Source organism: Bubalus kerabau, chromosome 5 (genome assembly GCF_029407905.1).
Source record: "Bubalus kerabau isolate K-KA32 ecotype Philippines breed swamp buffalo chromosome 5, PCC_UOA_SB_1v2, whole genome shotgun sequence".
Lineage (NCBI taxonomy): Eukaryota > Metazoa > Chordata > Mammalia > Artiodactyla > Bovidae > Bubalus > Bubalus kerabau.
The window spans coordinates 80,895,273-80,912,507 of record NC_073628.1 but is presented as its reverse complement, the minus strand read 5'-3'; positions in this window follow the sequence as shown (position 1 = coordinate 80,912,507).

Genomic DNA, 17,235 nt, shown 5'->3' with positions numbered 1-17,235 from the left:
ACAACAACTTCATGACCTTTAGGATCACTGCCATGGTGATAAACCTGAAATTCTGTGATGGGCTGGAGAGGCACTCCTAAATCTCTCTCCTCTAGCCTTTCCAAGAATTTGACTGACACCTGATTTCTGCAAAGTTAGCCAACTGGAAATTTAAAGGGGACTTTCCACTAGACTTCTCCCACTTCTAACACCAATTGCAAGTTCAAGAGCTTCCAAAAGAACTTCAGTTTTGATAATTCACTAGAAATACTCATAGAACTCATTAAGATTGTAAAGGTCCGTCTAGTCAAGGCTATGGTTTTTCCTGTGGTCATGTATGGATGTGAGAGTTGGACTGCGAAGAAGGCTGAGCGCCGAAGAATTGATGCTTTTGAACTGTGGTGCTAGAGAAGACTCTTGAGAGTCCCTTGGACTGCAAGGAGATCCAACCAGTCCATTCTGAAGGAGATCAGCCCTGGGATTTCTTTGGAGGGAATGATGCTGAAGCTGAAACTCCAGTACTTTGGCCATCTCATGCGAAGAGTTGACTCACTGGAAAAGACTCTGATGCTGGGAGGGATTGGGGGCAGGAGGAGAAGGGGACGACAGAGGATGAGATGGCTGGATGGCATCACTGACTCGATGGAGGTGAGTCTGACTGAACTCCAGGAGTTGCTGATGGACAGGGAGGCCTGGTGTGCTGCAATTCATGGGGTCGAGAAGAGTCGGACACGACTGAGCAACTGAACTGAACTGAACTGAATAGGAAAAGGGTATAGATCAAAATCAGTCAAGGGAAGAGGGGCACACAGCAGAGCCCAGGAAAGTTCCAAGTGTGGGCTCTTCATTTTCTTCTCCCTGTGGAGTTAGGATGCTTTAGTGTCTTGGCATGTGTGACAACACACACAGAGTACTGCCAACCAGGGAAACTTACAGTCTTTCACCTTTCTGATGAAAAGAATAGGTGGTTTCTATTTTCTTGTCTGAACCATGACCAATACAGGGACATGGAAGATATATCCTCCTTCACCTCAAGTCCAGATGAAAGGGTTTTAAATATAATCACCCAGCTCAATATAGATCCCCTTCAGATCGGAGGGTATGTAGTCCATGGTCTGAGTCCCCCTTGAAAATATAAAAGGCAAGAGGCAGCAGCTTTGTGAGGAGAGGAGCAAGGCTGGGAAGTTTCTGCCACCCCAGGACTGACCTGCACTCCTGGCATCTGCCAGGGCAAAGGGTGCAGGGTGATACCCTGGACCACTTTTGACCATGTGTGAGAGAGGGCTAGTGTGGGCCATCTTAGGACCTGTCCTAGAGGGTCACCTGGAAGGACAGACAGAATCAGCTGAAAGAAGTTGAAGGGAGTGCTGACAGCTTAGGGGCTGAGGAAAGAGTAAGGAACCAATAGGAATGGAGGTATTTTGACACAGGTCAGGGGAACTGTGGACAAGAGAGCCCCAGCTTTGAGGGTGTCTCCAGACGTGCCCTCATAAATGCACTTGAGACAAGAATCTTCCTTCACTTAAGAGGGAGTCATGCCAGATCACCCAGCAGTGCCAGTCAAGGGAGAATTTTCTGCTCTCCACTTCCTGTTTCTCTTCCCTCCATCAGCCCAGTTCCAATCCAGTTCTGAAGCTGGACAGAAGGAGTAGAATCCTATGGTTGGAGGGGCTGGAGAAGACAGTGACCACATCCACCTGTCCAGCCTCACTGCCCCCAAGGCGTGGGATCCAGGAGTGGAGGGAGAGGTCTCCAGCTTGGATCAAGAGTGGAATCTTGACTAAGCCTCAGGGCTGGCATTTTAATTATTAATATTAAACCAAGACTTGTGATGGTGGGGACTGGAGAACTGTTTATTACATAGGAGTGGTCAGGAGAGCCATGGAGCTGCCATCTTTTCATCCAAGGGCAGGGAAAATGGGCTTCCAGGAATATGGTTTAAAGGAAATTGGGAGGTAAAACTAGAGTTGTTAACTCAAGGTAATAGTTACACAGATTTGCTCTCTCCTCTCGGTGGTTTCTTGACTGTGGCTGGGGGATGTGTGTGTGTGTTTTATTTGCAAACCCCTATAAGTTGTGCCTGGTACCTTACTTTTAATAAGTGATTGGGGGATGAGTGTCAGTTTCTTTGGGTTGCAAGGTACTATATCAACTATCAGCTATTGCCAAGGTGACTCCGCTCAACAAGCTACCCCAAGCTTAGTGCCCCAAACAAAGAATATTTGTTCCTTGCTTATGGGAGGGTTCATTTGATCTCAGTTGAGTTTATCTGGGCTTGACTGCAGATTGTGAGGTGGGTCCAGGTCTGTTTCATGTGTCTGTCCTCTTTTGGGGGGCAGGGGCCACCCTGGGTGTGTACTTCCCATGGTGAGAGGCAGGTGTGCAAGAGGGCAAGCCCAGCTGCTCCTGTTGTTCAAAGTGAGTAATGTGGATGAAATTCAAGCAGCAGTGAGATGCACTTGGGCTGACCTTGAAGTCAGTACGCTGAGAGGGGAGTGAGAGATTAGGGTCGGTAATTCAGTTGGTTGCAGCTACCAAGTACATTTTTGGTCCACACCTAATCAAAGATAAGGGATTGCCTTGAGTCACCCACTTGTGGACTGAGGTCTCAGTGCAGGAGGGGGTGCTAAGGCCACTGCTGGGAAGTCAAGTCACTGGGGACACTTGGCCTGGCCTTGGGAGCTCTGCGTGCTCAGCCTCACTCTGCTGAAGTCCCAGAATTCTCTGGGTTGAGACTCTTGACTTCAAAAGAGGGCCTTGGCCCCTTCGGCTGAAACTAGGGCTGGTCAGTCCCGGGGGTGGGAATGACCCCGGTGCCCTGGGTAGGGTCCATGCTTGGTGTAATGCCATGCTGTCGCCATCTTGAAATACTGAATCATATTTTTGGACAAGGAGCCCTATGCTTTCATTTTGCACCGGGCCCCACAATTCCTTTAGCAGGACCCTCCCATGGGGATGCAGGTTTCCTGAAGATTTACTGATGTAATTCCAGCTTTGGAGAGACTGCAGCTCACTCGCCGCTCATTCTTTCAGCAATAATAGCAAAGATTATGGCCACCATTTATCCAGTGTCCTGTAGCACCAGACGCTATGCTAATAAAGGTTTTACAAACATCATTCCAAGCCTTACACCAGCCTTGCAAGTTTTTCACAAGACTAAATGTCATTGTATTGAATAACATATAATTTATCCAAGATCACACAGCCAGCTCTTGAATCTAACCTCATTTCTCTCCTGTGCCTTTCTGTTAAATGATTTTGCTGTTTTGTCGCATAAGCTGAATAGAGATCTGGGGATGCAGGGTACAGCCTCTGCTCTCAAGGGGTTAAACATCTTACTAACAATACTTGCAAACACATAGCACTGTGTGTCAGACAATGTTCTAAGCAATTTATACATATGTCAATTCATACAAAAGCAATCCATTGTTTTTGGCCTCATTTTATAGAGGGGGAGCTTCTCTGGTGGTTCAGATGGTAAAGAATCCACCTGCCAATGCAGGAGACTGGGTTCAATCTCTGGGTTGGGAATGGCTACCCACTCACTCCAGTATTCTTGCCTGGAAAAGTACAGAGGAGTCTGGTGGGCTGCAGACCATGAGGTCACAAAGAGTCGGGCATGACTGAGCAACTAACTCTTCCACTTTCACTTTATAGGGGTGAACACTGAAGTATAGTGGAAGTGAGTTCCTCATCCATGGTCACCTGGCTGGAAGATGGTAGGGCCAGGCTTCAGGTTTAATCACTTGCTATACCACCTCTCACCTTGGCACAGCCAGGCTTGTCTCTGCTTTGGTGATGAGCAGAGAAACATAAGTGAACTATCTCTACTCTGTATCAGGTTCTGTGGATACAGCTGTGGGAGTGGAAGGGAGACAGGCTGGGACCTGAGACCTGGGACCCTTTACCAGAGTCCTTGCACCTAGACAAACCTCTCCTCCAGCAACAGAATACGAAGAAACTACAAGGGACTGAAAATAACTGCACGCATGCTCAGTTGGGACAACTATAAGCAGTAAGATACAAAAAGGCCACAAACCAACTGCCACTTCTGAGCTGCCAAGAGCAAAAGCGGGGGACTGTGCGTGATCCTCGCATTCTGCACCACTACAGGGGTGGGCAGACCATCCCCTGCCCAACCCTGTGCCTGCTGTTACCCCATTTAAGGAACCAGCTGGCATGTCCCCCCATCCCCCAGGGAGTGGGCAAGGCACCTGTTACCAGTTTTCATTCCTTCCTGCTGTAGCACGAGTCCCAATAAAAGCCTTGCCTGAATTTCTCTTTTGGACTCTTATCGATTTCTATTGATTGAAGAGTCCCAGGACCCAGGTCAGTAACAGAAGGGAAATGGGAGGCAGGTGAGCTGGGAGGTTGGGACTCCGATGTGACATGATAAGGTGCTGAGGTAAGGGGGTGGCGTGGGACACAGACATGAGGAAGCAGACTCTGCACACACAGCTAGAGGGAAGCTACCCCATGACGGGGATTCAGAGCTGTCTGCTCCAAAGCATGCTGACTGCTTGTTCTGTGCTTGGATCCCGAGGGTTTATTTTTTCATGTCTCTTCTCGGCATACGCTCTGACCAGGCTGCTCCCTTTTGAAGAAAAGTCTTTCCATCCACCCGTCCTGAGTCCTTTGGTGCCATTTGTGCCTCCCAAGTAAAGCCAGACATGAGGAAAGGCTTAGCCAGGCAGAGCCGCCTCCAGGCCTGCCGGAGACTGTGACTCTTTGTCGCGAGACTGTGTGTGCTTGTCACTGCACTCTTGTTCGGCCCCACGAGGAACTCACCTCACACCAGGGACCCTGCCTGCAGAGGTTCATTTGAACAGTAACTAGCAGAGGCATGCTGGGGAGCTGTAGCTTATGAAACCATCTCCCACATTCCGAATGGCAGTGTCTGTGGTTCTGGGCTGGTTTTGCCGCCTTTGATCACCATGCAGGTAACTGAGGACTGATGGGTTATCTTGACTAGTATTTAGGCAAGGATGGTCTACTGTGTGTGTGAAACCTAACTTGGATGGAGGAGAGCCTGCCAGGTGAGTGAGAGCAGGTGAGGGAGGGAGGGACAGAAAGGAAGGAGCAGGGCGGAGAAGATGGGGAGAGGGTGGGGGAGATGGGGAGGACTGGGAACAGGCTACGGTTCCCTGCAGAGTTTGGGGGCTGGGCTGTGATGTCCACAGGACTGGTGGGGTCCTCTTCAAAAGGGCTTTTTAAAGAGAAAGATTACACCTTGGTGGCTCAGCGGTAAAGAACCCGCTTGCTAACGCAGGAGATGCATATTTGATCCCTGTGTCGGGAAGATCCCCTGGAGAAGGAAATGGTAACCCACTCCAGTATGCTTGTCTGGAGAATCCCATGGACAGAGGAACCTGGCAGGCTGCAGTCTATGGGGTCACAAAAGAGTCAGACGCAACTTAGCAACTAAGCAACAACATCCCGTTGCGAATGCCTAGAGCAGTTCTGTGTTGCATGTGGCTCCTGGGGCTTCCCAGATGGCGCTAGCCGTAAAGAACCCGGCTGCCAATGCAGGAGACGTAGGTTCAATCACTGGGTTAGGAAGATCCCCTGGAGGAGGCTATGACAACCCACTCTAGTCTTCTTGCCTGGAGAATTCCACGGACAGGGGAGCCTGGCAGGCTGCAGTCCATAGGGTTGCCAAGAGTTGAATACGACTGAAGTGACTTAGCACACCCATGTGATCCCAAGACGGAGCCCCAAGACCCAGAGAGACTGCTGGCTGGGGTTTCGAGCAGGGCTGAGAGCTGACCCTCCTAGATGGGCAAGAGCCCTCCCTTCCCCCAAATCTCTGAATGCCTGTGGTCCTGGTGCCATCTCCAGACACTTTCACCCTGAGAAAGGGTGTTTGATGTCACACGAGACAGAGATGCTGCTTTTCCCTGACTTCAGTGCAGGTCCCCAGCCTCCTGACGCCCAAGGGCTGTGCCTCTCCTGGCAGGTGCCCCTCAGCCTGGGCCGTGGGGTGCAGGCAGCAGAGAGGGGAAGGGCAGAGGGATGTAATAGAAGTCATTTTCCCTCTTCTTCTGTATCTTTTCCCCCCCTTTGAATAAAGATTGAGGCAAAGTCAATTAAATGGAAAACACAGTATGCTTGGGTTGAGAAATTAAACAGAAAATCAGACTGTGCAAGCATTACACAGTTCTTACAGAAATGTTAATTCAACTTAATGGTGAAGTTTGGGCTGGGTTGTGGTTCTGATCATTTGGAAGCTTGCAAGAGAACTGTATTCATAATGCAATTTTCATCATTTCATATTGAAGGCATTCCTAATACAGTGTATGAGCCTCCTTGCTCAGGTCACTATCATAAATAAGAAGTTATTCCCAAAGGATATTATCTGGGACAATAAGTGGATAAAGGTATTGAATTTATTAACATCTAAATTAAACAGTCTGAAAAATGGAGTTGTATTAGTCAGCTCACAAACATTTACCCCTAATGATAAGGCAACAGACTCTTTAGCAACAGCCAGCAATGGGAGACATATTATTTTTTAAAACAATAATAATATTTCCATAGCAGCTCCTATCTGAGAAGTTCAAAGCCATCCCCACAATGTTAATCACTTTAAAGACTTTCTGAAATGGAAGCAGGTCATTACTGTTTTCTTGGGCTTTCTAATGTGGAAATGAGGCTGAGAGGGTAGGGTGAGTGCCTTTGCCCAAGGCTGTGGTGTTGTCAGTACACACGGCTGTATTTAAAGTGGGTAACCAACAAGGACCTACTGTACAGCACAGGGAACTCTGCTCAGCATTTTGTGGCAGCCTGGATGGGAGGGGAGCTTGGGGGAGAATGAATACATATACATGTATGGCTGAGTCCCTTCGCTGTTAACCCGAAACTATGACAACATTGTTAATAGACTATACCCCAATACAAAATAAAAGTTAAAAAAAAAAATCAGGAAGATCATGAGATAGGTGTGGCTTTCTTAGTTTGCTCCTTCACTGACCTCATGCCCTATGACTTTCCGGTTCCTGCTGTGTGCTTTGAGGGCTTCCCTGACCTTGGGGAATCTGACTGCAATGCAATGCAATGCAGGAGACCCCAGTTTGATTCCTGGATTGGGACGATCCCCTGGAGAAGGGATAGGCTACCCATTCCATCCAGTCTCCTTCCCACTCACCCACCCTGTCCACCATCCTGTTCAACAGCCCCCAGAACAGCCCTGTCTTCATACCTGGGCCCTCTTAGGTGTTCACCAGCATCCCAGGACCTGTTCTCTGGACCTCAGCTTCCCCAGGTGCCGTAGCACCAGGTGAGAGGCATGATCCCCCTAGAGCCTCCCTGGAGGCCTCGGGCTGGCCCTGCATCCTCCCATAGCAGGCTGCTGGGAAGCTCAGTCTCCAGCCATCTCTGGTAGGAGGTCTTCAGAGAGCCATTCCCTTCTGTTCCTGTCTGGTTTATCGACTCTGCACTCTGACCTCTCGTCTCCTGAGCTGTCCTCCTGAGGCCTAGTCCTTCCCCAAAGGGCATGGGGGTGTTCCCTCTCCTCTCCTGAGTTCTACTTGGAGCTAGAGGAGGCTTGCTTGGGCTTCCCAGATAGTGTTAGTGGTAAAGAACCCACCTGCCAAAGCAGGAGTCATAAGAGACACAGGTTTGATTCCTGAATCAGGAAGATGCCCTGGAGAAGGGCAGGACAACCCACTCCGATATTCTTGGCTGGAGAATTCCATGGAGAGAGGAGCCTGGTAGGCTATAGTCCATAGGGTCACAAAGAGTTGGACACAACTGAAGCAACTTAACACCGAGGCGGCTTGCTTACCATCAGGCAGACTGCAGCGTAAGCTGTGAGTGTTCTCACTTCCTGCCTGCTATGGAGCTGACTGGCAAAATCATCACGCCAGGCCCTAAATCATTGACACACGGCTCCTGAGCCCAGCCAGCGCTGGGAAGTCAATGTTGCACTTTTGCTGGAAGAATGATGGAGGAAGCTGTACTCCGTAGAGATATAGGTCACAGAACATCTTCATATTCGACACCTCACCTCACTGGCACCAATCCCTGTAAGGTAGGGACAGGCAGGTGAGACTAGTTCCATTTTACAGATAGGGAAGGAAAGTAGTATTTTTTGAGTAAGATTGTTTTGGGCAAGTTATACATGCTATGCTAGTTATATAATAGCTATATATGCTATTTAATATGTTAGGTAATTTTTTTTCCATGTTATTTATTTATTTTTAAAGAAAACTGATGCTGATATTTAAAAGAAAATATTTTAAAACTGATATTTTAAAGAATACATCAGAGATGTTATGAAATTCAACCAAGGTCACACAGCTAGTGAATGAAAAAGTCAAGATTTGAACCTAGACTCTTTTCCTTCATACCTGAGTTCTTCCTTTTGCACGGCTGGTCGTGTAACCTTAGAAAGTCCAAGTGAGTCTCTCAGAGTATACAGGCAATAGAACAGAAACAGAAGGCTGGGTGCCTTGCTGGACAGCCCAGCCTTCTGTATACCCTATACTCCACTGCAGTGAGGTCAGGACCCACAAGATCGCTGACAGTCACCTTGTAATCCAGTCAGGGCAGGGTGGGGTGGGGTGGCCCAGGTGCAACTTGGAGAAAGGCTTCTTTAATCCCACTCTGTTCTGGATGGTGACTCTGGTCCCTGGAGGAAGAAGAGGAGGTCCCCTGTCCTTCCGTCTGTGCAGGTGCAGAAGGACTGAACTTCCTGGGGGCTGGCTTAGCCTTTATCACTTGCCATCAACTCCCTGCGGTGGGAGTAATCACGCTCCTGCTCTGTTTGCTGTGAACTAATTAACTCTCCTCCTCCAAGCCATTCCCAGAGCCCTTATCATCTCAAGAACTACAGCTCCAGGTTGGCTGCTGTGCCAACCTGGGAGGAGGTGGGAGGAGGTGACTCCGGGAGCAATCTCAATGATTCTGAGTCTGGGGGGGCGCTAGGGCCCAAACCTGTTCACGGCCACTCACCTCTGTTTGGGAGGTGGACCCCATTCGAGAAGGGGATGGAAATGATTTTCTGTTTTTGTTGATTGTACCCGCTTTCTTAGTGCCCATTTATTTTCATTCATTCACTAGCTGTGAGAACTTGCTGCATCACTTAGCTCTCTGTCAGTTTCCTTATCTTCAAAACAGCTACTTCATAGGGTTGTTGTGGGGTTAAGTGGAATAACGTGTTTATATCATTTAGACGGTGCCTGACACATAGATCGTGCTCAATGAGAGTCAGCTATCACTGACATTATTATTATCATTGGTATTATTTACAGCCTCCCTGAACATTTTCTCAGCTGTCAGATGTGCATGAATACACTCAGGGATGTGAGAGAGAATATGAACAAACTACTTAGAACTGCGTTTGTCCAGAGTTGAGTGAAGTCAGCCTTCCGTATCTGAAGATTCCCTATCTGCAGATTCAGCTAACAGCAGATGGAAAATACTTGGAGAGAAAGAAAATTTCAGAAATTTCCCCAAAGCAAAACTTGAATTTGCTGCTTGGAGCTTCTATTTACCTATCATCTACATTATATTAGGTATCGTAAAGGGCTTCTCTGGTGACTCGATGGTAAAGAATTCACCTGCAATGTGGAAGACGTGTGTTTGATCCGTGGGCCTGGGAAGAGCCCCTGGGAAAGGAAATGGCAACCCACTCCAGTATTCTTGACTGGGAAATCCCATGGACAGAGGAGCCTGGCAGGCTACAGTCCGTGGGGCCATAAATAGTTGGACATGACTTAGCAACTGGACGACCAACAACCAAGTTCTTGTAAGTAATCTAGAGATGATGTAAAGTATACAGGAGGACGAGTGTAGGTTATATGCAAATACTACACCATTTTATATAAGGGGCTTGAACATCCATGGATTTAGACATCTGTCCTGGAAACAATCCCCTGAGGATACCAAGAAACGACAGATAGACACAGCACCCTGGTGAGCTACCTGTGATGAGTGATGGAGGGGAAAGGAAAGGGAATTCAGGTTCTCATTCATTCATTCATTCACTTAGTCATTCATTCAAAAACTAATTGTTGAAGACCAGTATGTTTCGATCTTTCTAGAGTCCCCTGGGCTAGCCAGTGTCTCAAGAGGTTCCAGGCATGAGAAACAGCTGGAGCCTGGATTTGCCAATGGAAGGGAGCAGGCAGGCAGGAAATTTAGTTCAGGGACTTACAACATTTCCATCCTCCTCTTCAGGGACCTGAATCCCTCCCACACCCCTTGATTTACTTTCTATCCACCCAGAACGGAGCCACGGTAGACTTTTCACATAAGAGAGTGATACGATGATCCATTATATTCTACCTGAGTATCAGTCTGTGGGTCGAGGCAGGATCATGGGGGCAGGGTGATGGGAAAGGGGGGTGGCCTGGGGACAAATGCAATGCTAAGAGGACAGGGGCCTAAGGGGCTCCCACGCCAGGCCTTCCCTCAGCTTCCCCACAGATTCCTCCCCTTTTTGCCCACCTAAATGCTTTCCTTTCCATCAAATTCTCCTCCCCCTCTCTTGTGATGACTTCTTGGACTTGCCTTGCCCATACTTGATCTCTCCTTTCTTTGGAATGCTATTTCAGTAGGACTCAGAATTATATTCTCTAAAGCAATAGCTTTGAGTGGTTCAATGTCTACCTGATCTTATTTTCTCAACTAGGTTATAAGCTCCTCATGGGCAGGATCATGTTCTAAATCCCTTGGTACACTCACAGCATTGCCCCCTGGAAAAATCACCGGAGTCTTCTGGAATCTCATCTTTATTCCACTGCCAACTGCAGGCACCTGGTTATGCAGCTCCATGAGTCCAAACGAGCTGGGATACCGGCCCTTCTCTGTCCCAGATCTTTCTTGTTTTTCCTGTAGTTGAAACAGAAATGTGCTGCTCATCATTCAAGGCTGAACACCAGTGTCACATGGTCATTTCAGAGGATGCCCCAGGCAGAGTTAATTCACTTTGCTTCCACATTACATCTTTTGTTCTTAAAACACTTCTAGGCTTGTTGGAAGAGTGCAGGCTGCTACAAAGCCTCACATGCCAGGCTCAGTGGGTCTTCTGGAAGTACTGGTCTCAGACACCCCCAACACCCACCCTGCTCTCGCACAGAACCTCACGAAAGTCCTTTTATAGCTCTCGCCTCTTGTTTTACTATTTCTGTCAAGCCTTCACCTTACAGAAATGCTGCAAAGACAAATGAGATAATATATAAGGGTACCCTAAACTCCAGAAGATGGACTACATTATTACGGCTGTAAAACTCTCTACTGGGGAAATCAAACTTGTTGACAGTGACTAAGGAAGGCAGGGAGGGAGAGATAGAAACAGAGAGAAAGAGACACAGAGACAGAGACACAGGGAGAAGGAGACAGAGAAAACCCGCAGACTAGCATGTCGCTGGGCTGAGAGGCTGGAAGGGCAGTCTGCCTGGCCTCCACAAAGCAACAAAGTGTTATGTTTACTGAAAAACAAAATACCCACATTTGAATTTGGTTTCTGCTACCTGCTCACAGAAGATTCATCCCCATCTCAGGGGAACAGCATATTTTAGTGAGTTAAAAGCTTTGAATTCAGCCAGACCTGCCCCCGACTTCCTAACTGCGGTCAAAGGTCTCCCCACATGTGGGTTTCCTCCAGCCTCCGTGGTGGTTTGAGGATGACGGGAGCGTGTGCAGCCCTCACAGGCGCATGACAACCGCCTCGTGCCTCATCCCTCCCACAGGGCCCCCCTTTCCCCACTCCGCACTATCTCGAGGAGTCAGGCTAAAGTCTGCAGTTTCAGAAGGAGAGACCACATTCTTCCCCTTGGTCCTGAAAGTCACACACCAGGACCCCTGGGAAAGGAAGATACACAACAGGAGCTGGGAGGAGGGTTCCCGGAGGTCAGGGTGTGACCATTCTCTCTTCTTGGCCCAAGGGCCCAAGAGAACCACCTGAGAGACTGTCGTGAGTGAAGACAGACAGAGAGAAAATGCAGGGCCCAGGACGTGAGCCAGGGCAGGAGGCTTCTTGTCTCCAGAGGGGTCCATTGCTATCCTTTGGGCATCCTGGCCAGAGCATCACTTGAAATTCCCCTTGGGACGCAGTTAAGTACGGGTGTAAGCAGCCGAGGCCTCTGTGCAGGACAGCTTGGAGGATACATCCTGTGCTCCAGCTGTGTGGTGGGTGTTTATCTGAAGGAAGTGGCCCTGGTCTCTCTGGAAAGGGCATGCTGCAGAAACAAAGCATAATCACTGGCTGCCACCCTCTGTCCCTCTCTCATGGGCTGGGGGCAATGAAGGGCCTATGTAACTCCCTTCATTATATAGGGAATTTGTCTACCCCCTCCCCAAGAGATATTTCATTTTCTTGCTGAGTCAGTCTTAGTAATTACTTATTTGGTGAATCCTTAAAGGGGCAACTAAGTGGACCATCAAGGCCTTGGGGAGGAGAGTCCGTCTTTCATGTAGTTTGTAATCAATCAGCAGGACCCCAGACAAATTGAGGCAGGGGGGCGGGGTGTGTGAAGAGAATATAAGAGGCTCCCGCTGACCTGGGAGCCTACTCCTTGGTCCCCCCCAAGTCCCTTCTAATACTCTCCCCAACTCCTTCAACACTCAGGGAAGGCTGCCTCTTCCAGGAAGCCTTCCTGGATAATCCTGCCACTTCCACCCTGAATGGGCCCCTCACCTGATTCCCCACTACACAGGACTGTACCTGCGCATTTCCTGGTGCACACCTGGAGATACGTGTTGGTTGACTGACTGTCAGAGCCCACCTGGCATGGACCTACCCATGGACGCCATACTCAGTGGTCCTTGTAGAAATCAGGAAGCTGAGCCCCACAGGTCCTTTCCTTTTTATCCCCCAATCCCCTGCATCTGCCTTGTTTCATCTGCAATGTGGAAGGTGAGAAAGGTTTTCCGCACACTCTCCAGGAGCGCTAGGCTGTGGGCTCCCTTCGCTGCTTGTTCCTCTTTCCGGGCCCATCTTTCCTTCCTATTCCCCCTCCCCGCGCTGCACACCCCGGGGAGGCTGGCCTGGCCAGCATCTGCTTCAGGTGTTTCTTCTCGAGGCCTTTGAAATCTTGGGACCAGGAGCCTTCAGCCTTTACAACACAGTGAGCATCAGAGCTACCTTTGTCTTTGGCTTATTGTAGTGGTTTTTTTTTTTTTTCAATTGTACTATAATGCACACAACCTAAATTATACCATCTTCGCCATTTTTAAGGGTACAGTTCAGTGGCATTAAGTATATTCACATTGTGTAACATCAACACCATCCAACCATCGAACTCTTTCCATTTCCTAAACTAAAACCCTGAACCCCCCAAAATAACACCTCACTCCCCTCCTGCAACCTCTCAAACACTGTTCTACTTTCTGTCCCTAGGAACTTAGCAGTTGACTGTTTCAATGGCACAAACCCCCTTACGTGTGGTATGCACCTGGAGCAGGCACCAACCAACTCGTACCTGGAGACTTCTGTGCCCGGTTGTGCTCTCCTTGATATGTGAACTTAATTTGGACACGTCTCCCGGTGGCTCAGATGGTAAAGAATCTACCTGCAATGTGGGAGACCTGGGTTTGATCCCTGGGTTGGGAAGATCCCCTGGAGGAGGGCATTCTCCAGTATTCTTGCCTGGAGAATCCCCAAGGACAGAGGAGCCTGGCGGACTACAGTCCATGGGGTCGCAAGGAGTCGGACATGACTGAACGACTAAGCACACACACTCCTCTTGTGGATGATTGAGCCCAAAGCTGAACCCAGGTCGTTTAATTCTAAACTCGTACTCAAAACTCGTATGTGAAACAGACTGCCAGTCCAGGTTTGATGCATGAGACAGGGTGCTCAGGGCTGGTGCACTGGGGTGATCCTGAGGGATGGGATGGGGAGTGAGGTGGGAGGGGGGTTCAGGATGGGGGACAAATGTACACCCATGGCTGATTCATGTCAATGTATGGCAAAAACCACTACAATATTGTAAAGTAATTAGCCTCCAATTAAAATAAATAAATTAATAAAAAAAAATAAAACCTCCAAGGGAGGACTTCCCTTGTGGTCCAGTGGTTGACTCAGCACTTCCAACGCAGGGGAAAGGCATGGGTTCTATTCCTCGTTGCTGTGAGACACCACACACACACACACACCCATACACACAAAGAATCCGCCACCACCACCCCCCCCCAAAAAAAAAACTCCAAGGAATGGATTTTGAATGAGGGAATTTCAGGGACCTTGGCTGGGGACAGCAGAGGCTTTGGGGCAAGCTGTGAGTTTAGAAAGCAGAGATTTTTGGCATCTCTTAAATCACACTTGATTGCCTAGCCTCAGACACCCAGGTTTCCAGCCTCTCGGTTGCTTTTTGCTGAGGGCTTAGTTATTACCCAGGAACATTCCTGGTTACTTGGAACAATCAGAGCGCTGTATTCACAAGAGAGCTGCCGTGGGTGGTGTTTCACGAGCCTCCATATGGGTGGCTGTGAACTGGGCACACGCTCAACTTCTCTGCTTGAATTACCTCCTCCTGGGCCGGGCGGGATGAGGTCAGCACTGGGAGGTGCATTTTAGTGCTGGCTTAGCCTGAGACTGTGCTTACGCAGTCTGGGCTGGCCCTACCAGGCACTGGCTCTGGCAGGAATAGTAATCAAGGTAGCTCCCTTCTAGTAAGCTCCTGCCGTATGCCAGGCACTGTTTGACTCACATAATCTCATTTAATCCTCACAATTGTTTTAGAGCGTGTTGGTCAGAAGCGGATTTGAGATGAGTATTCTTGTGTGTGTGTGTGTGAGTGCGCGCCGCGTCTGGTCATATCCGACTCTTTGCCACTCCATGACTGTAGCCCTCCAGGCTTCTCTGTCCATGGGATTCCCCAGGCAAGAATACTGGAGTGGATTGCCATTTCTTTCTCCAGGGGATCTTCCCGACCCAGGGATTGAACCTGAGTCTCCCAAATCTCCTGCATTGGCAGGTGGGTTCTTCACCACTGAGCCACCTGGAAAGCCCTATGATGATTCTTAGGCAAGTGATTTAATGAGTGGGCACCATCGTAGGCATGATGGAAGGGCCCTGGAGGTGCCAGGGGCTAGGCTTGACCCTAAAGGACATGGGGGATCACTAAAGGGTGCCTTGGAGGAGAAACATCAGCAGACATGTGTTCTGCATGCCAGGGGGAGAATGGGGAGGAGGGTGTTACATTCATTTCTTCCAGGGAAATGTGAAGATCAAATAAAAAATGTGTGTGAAAGTGTTCTGAAAATCACAAGGAGTTTTGCAAATAAAATGTGTCAATTCTAGGAGAAGGGGCTGCAGGAGAGACCATGTAGTTGACCTGCCAAGAAGTTGTTGGAGATGCCTGGCTGGGGGTGCTATCTGGCTATTCCACAGCCAGTTCTGGTCTCAGAGCTCGCCAGGGAACTATCTACCCTGCTGGGGCCTCAGTGCAGTGGCCCCACTGGGGTGTGGGTCATTTGGACTGCCCCACTGTTATGGGCACTTCCCACCAAATGCTTCTGGGTGGGAAATGAGATGACCTTTTTTCTAACAGCCTCCATGGCCTTCAAGGCCCCAGAGACTGGTTAGTGACTGGACTCTGAAGGCAGCTGTGTCATGGCCTTGGAAATGAGCTGCAGCCCTTGGGCTGCTGAGAAAACCTCCCAGGGCTCAGCCAGGGGCCCCAGGAACCCGAACCCTCTCACCTTAGCATTTTCCTCCTTTGCCTTTGGGAAGCAGCTGTTCACAAAGGCCCATGGAGCTTTCTCCTTCGCTCTGCAAAAAATGTTAAGCAAACATTTAAGGAATAAGAGCTGTATAATGATGCGAGTAAACACTGAGGAATACCAGCTATTATGGAACATAAGTGTTTTAAAAAAACAGAAGAAAGGAAAAATAAATGGTGAAGTGCTGTTTGTCTCAAGCAGGCCTCCCACTGACTTGCAGGTGGGAGGAAGTGTGAGGAAGGGGGTGGACAGCCTTTCTCATGCTTCACATTTTGGGCTGCAGCTCCCAGACCTAGGCCTGCACCCAGGCTCCTAAGAGCCTTGATGCCCAAGCGTTTTCAGATAAAATGGGATTTCCTCCTCTTGCAGAAAAGAGGAAAGCAGAGCAGCTGGGATGCCAAGGCCGAAGGACTAACTCCGCTGTGCTCTGAACTGCACAGTAGGCCAGACTGCCCCCCTAGAAAAAGATGGACAGGGAGCCAAGGAAAGGGAGGTGGAGCCTCACTGGGGATGGCCGCAGAGACTTCACCACCACATGGCAAGTCCAGGCCGGGGCCAGGGCCTGCCCCAAGTCTGACTCTCTCATTCCTCCCCACACTCCCAAACCACGTGTGTCACTTGCCCCATGGCTGCTAAGCCCTTTTCTGAATTCCCATCTGGGGGATCATTCAATTTTCTCTGAAGACCAATGCCTCAGCCCCTCTCTGGGGGCATAGCATAGGGGTTGGACACAGAGGGTCAAATCCTACTCCTGACACTTGTTGGCTACTGGCCTCAGTTACCTTCTCTGAGCCTTGCCTTCCTAATCTGTGAAATGGGCTAATAAAGAGCCTGTCTCACTGGGTCGTTGTGAGCACTGGATGAGGTGGAGCTTGAACCAGGCTGGGCCTGGGGTGCAGGATGTGCTGAGTGAGAGTCACCACTCTTATCCCTGTCCCCTCTCCCATCTCAGGCTGGAAGCCAGTAGTGTTCTTGGTGACAGCTGAGGCACACACTCTTAGAGACTGACTTACCAGGCTCACCCCCAAAGTGATCCTCCGTGGGTCCCCAGTTGGGTCTGCTCTCCTTCCAAACTGCTTGTCTAGCACCCCCTAAGATGCGGGAAGGTTAATGGCTTCTGGAGGGAGAGGTTCTCTTTACCTCCCACTGGAAGCTTCTAATCTCTTTCTAGAATGACTTTAGAAATGATGCATTTCATTAACTTCAGACCTTTGGAAACCATTCGCTGCACCCCAGGCCTTTCCAGATGGGCCAGGCAGAGCGAATGAGCTGGGCCTGGAGGAGCCACATCGGGAAAGACGGGGAGGAGTCTGTGTCTGACATTGCTTACTGTGCAGAAGCGTCTGGTGAACTTGTTGCTCGGAATGAGCTAAAGGTTTGGGAATTTCAGGGCCTTTCCTTCTCAGTGGGTTCCTGGGAGGAGTTGAGCTTGGGGGACTTAACTTGGGAGGTGGGGCTTCATGGTGGAAATTTCTGAGAAGATTTTTCAAAACCTTCCTCCTCTCCCAGCTCCCACCAGGGCATCTGGGAATATTTACTGGGGTAGGGCTGCTTGATAAAGCTCATACACATCCTGCCTCTGGCTGA